This window comes from Simochromis diagramma, unplaced genomic scaffold (genome assembly GCF_900408965.1).
Source record: "Simochromis diagramma unplaced genomic scaffold, fSimDia1.1 OVJJ01000705.1, whole genome shotgun sequence".
In the NCBI taxonomy this organism is placed as follows: domain Eukaryota; kingdom Metazoa; phylum Chordata; class Actinopteri; order Cichliformes; family Cichlidae; genus Simochromis; species Simochromis diagramma.
The window spans coordinates 4,334,842-4,337,633 of record NW_024387448.1 but is presented as its reverse complement, the minus strand read 5'-3'; positions in this window follow the sequence as shown (position 1 = coordinate 4,337,633).

Sequence of the window (2,792 nt, the reverse complement as noted above, 5' to 3'; positions counted from 1 at the left end):
CGTGATTCTCAGCTGTGTGGATTTTGACAACAGCGCTTCAGGTAATCGCTCAAACCTAGTTAAATAGAGTTATACCAATGGAAGAAAAATGTATATTGTTCGAATCCGACATAATAAACGATAAACATTCCGTTTTCAAAGACTTCGAGTTCTGTAACTTAAGTTAAAATACTCATTTTCATGTTGAATATTAAACTCGCTCACGTCCTGGAATATCCTGCAGATGGCGCCCAAACTCCACAAAGTATTTATATGAATGCTACTCAGTTCATCTACCGCACATACTACCTGGAAAGCAGGTCAGTGGCATCTCCAGGATTTTTTTTTTTTTTTTTTTTTTTTTTTAAATTGGAGCGGCACACAGGAGGGAACAAGAACCAAGCAGGATGTAACAGCAACTGAATTTTTAATAAGTCCTGCTTGCAAATTGGTTAAAAATTCAGCCACTTGTAACAGTTTTTATTTGTAGACAGACCCCCAGCTTCCATAACCATGATTTAGGCCGCAACAAAATCCAACCACTGACTATTGCTACATATTAGTTTATTTTATATTTTATCCAGTTCCTCCAATCAGCAGTTACAGGTATATATATAGATAAATAAAAGCATCAATATGAAAATACTGACAGACAATCTTCATTACAAGTCTAAAACATAGAATTTATCTGGCAAGCAACAATCATTGCTCGATCACTTAAAAAATTTCTGACAGAGTAAAACATTTAGCCTGTTTCAAGGTTGCTTTAATACATGTTTTTATTCCACAGAAATCATAATTCACAGTATGAAAAAAAAACAAAAAAACAATAATGGTGTCATGTCTTGCACAGACTCTCATGTTGCTTCAGCCAGAACCGTAAAATCACCTACTGAAATCATCTCTAATGGACAATAGAAATCTACTGTACCGTGAGATTTATGACCAAAAACAACAATCACAGATAAACAATATATCAGTTATAAAAATAAAGTCATAAAATGTGTACAAAGAAAGAAAAATATGCCGACATCTGATTAGAGAATAAATAAAAATGTTGCTGTGGTTACAATCCCAGTGTCCTGTGGTAAAGGTAGAGGAAATAAATTAACAGTGACTTCTAAAAGCCTTCCATCCAAAGTACGACTCATCGCTGTGCTTTAAGATCGGGAATGAAAGAAGACAAGTCCCACCAGCATGTGCTGTACCATAAAAAGGCCCAAAACACAGTACCTTACACATATAAGTTACAATAAACAAGTGGGTGGTTATACACAACCTGTGTGAAGGTTTCTAGTCAATGATTCACTGTGTAATAAACAATAAACAGAGCTAGAAATGATAAACATTATTGCAGTGGTGTTTCACTGTAAGTGCAGTGTGTGCCAGCCATGATATTGTGGGTGAGATAAAATCCATGCTAATGTCAGGGTTAAAACTTTTAACAGGAAAAAAAAAATCAATGAAAGAAATAATAGACCATCTGCTCTCACTTCAGGGAGGCAGCAGCTTGTAATGGTAATGGTGGATCTATAGTGTGCTTTCAATAAATGTTGTGGATCTGCTTTATGAACAGGAACTGTGAGAGTTACTTCTTCACTCAGACATTGTGAAATGTCTGAGTGAATTCAAACTGAATGGTAGAAAAAAAATCAAAGTAAACGGACGTTCATTACAGACAAGAAATCATCCTACTGAAACCACAAAAATGCAGGTCAGGGCCAAGATATTCTGTACACAAGCCAGCCCTGCCTCACCTTTATCAAATACAGAGAGTGAATCAGCTTTTGCCTTGCGTGTGTGTTTGTTTCACCGTGACTCAGTCCTACAAGGGCGTACTTTGGAACCAGGAAGTTTTTCACTTCTGACTATGTGAGCCATTCATTTTAACCCACTCCTTCATGTCAGCCTCTGTCAGTGCGCCCCAGGGCAGCTGTGGCTACAATGTAGCTTGCCATCACCAGTGTGTGAATGTGTGTGTGAATGGGTGGATGACTGGTTGTGTAAAGCGCTTTGGGGTCCTTAGGGACTAGTAAAGCGCTATACAAATTACCTGCCATTTACCATTTACCATGTTACAGTCGACATATTCTGGTCCCATTTAGGCCAAAAGTCGATATTTAGTAGCCACTGTAAATACAGTTGTTAAGTTACATTATCTGAAGTGATTAACTGAATTCAATAATAATACAATGAAAAGCAAGACATGTTGCAATGAGACGGCACTGAGATTAGATGTACTGAGTTATGGTCCAAAAAGAAGGAAGAGGGGAACACTATTGCAAACTAAATTAAAAATCCCATTCACATTGTTTCTTCTGTATACATGCAGCAGGGGAAATAGCCCTTGTCATGATAAGGAAAAGTTCAATATGAATGAAATACAACAGGGAAATTAACTAGAAGATTTCCTAGTCCAACAACTTCTAACTGGTCAAATAAAAAACAGCACTGTCACTTGTGGGATCCCAGTATTATTATTATTATTAATAATAATAATAATAATAATAATAATAATAATAATAATAATAAAGACAGGATAGGAAAAGCCCAAGGACAAGATGTGCAAATATTTATCAAAATCGCCAATCTTTCATTATCAGTCATTGTCACATCAAGTATAGACAGCAGTGTTTAATGCCATCTGAGCCAGCACAAAGAAAACAATACTTCTATCTATCTATCTATATCTATCTATATATCTATATATATATACATATATATATATATATATATAAATATATCTATATATCTATATATATATATATATATCTATATATATCTATATATATATATATATATATACATATATA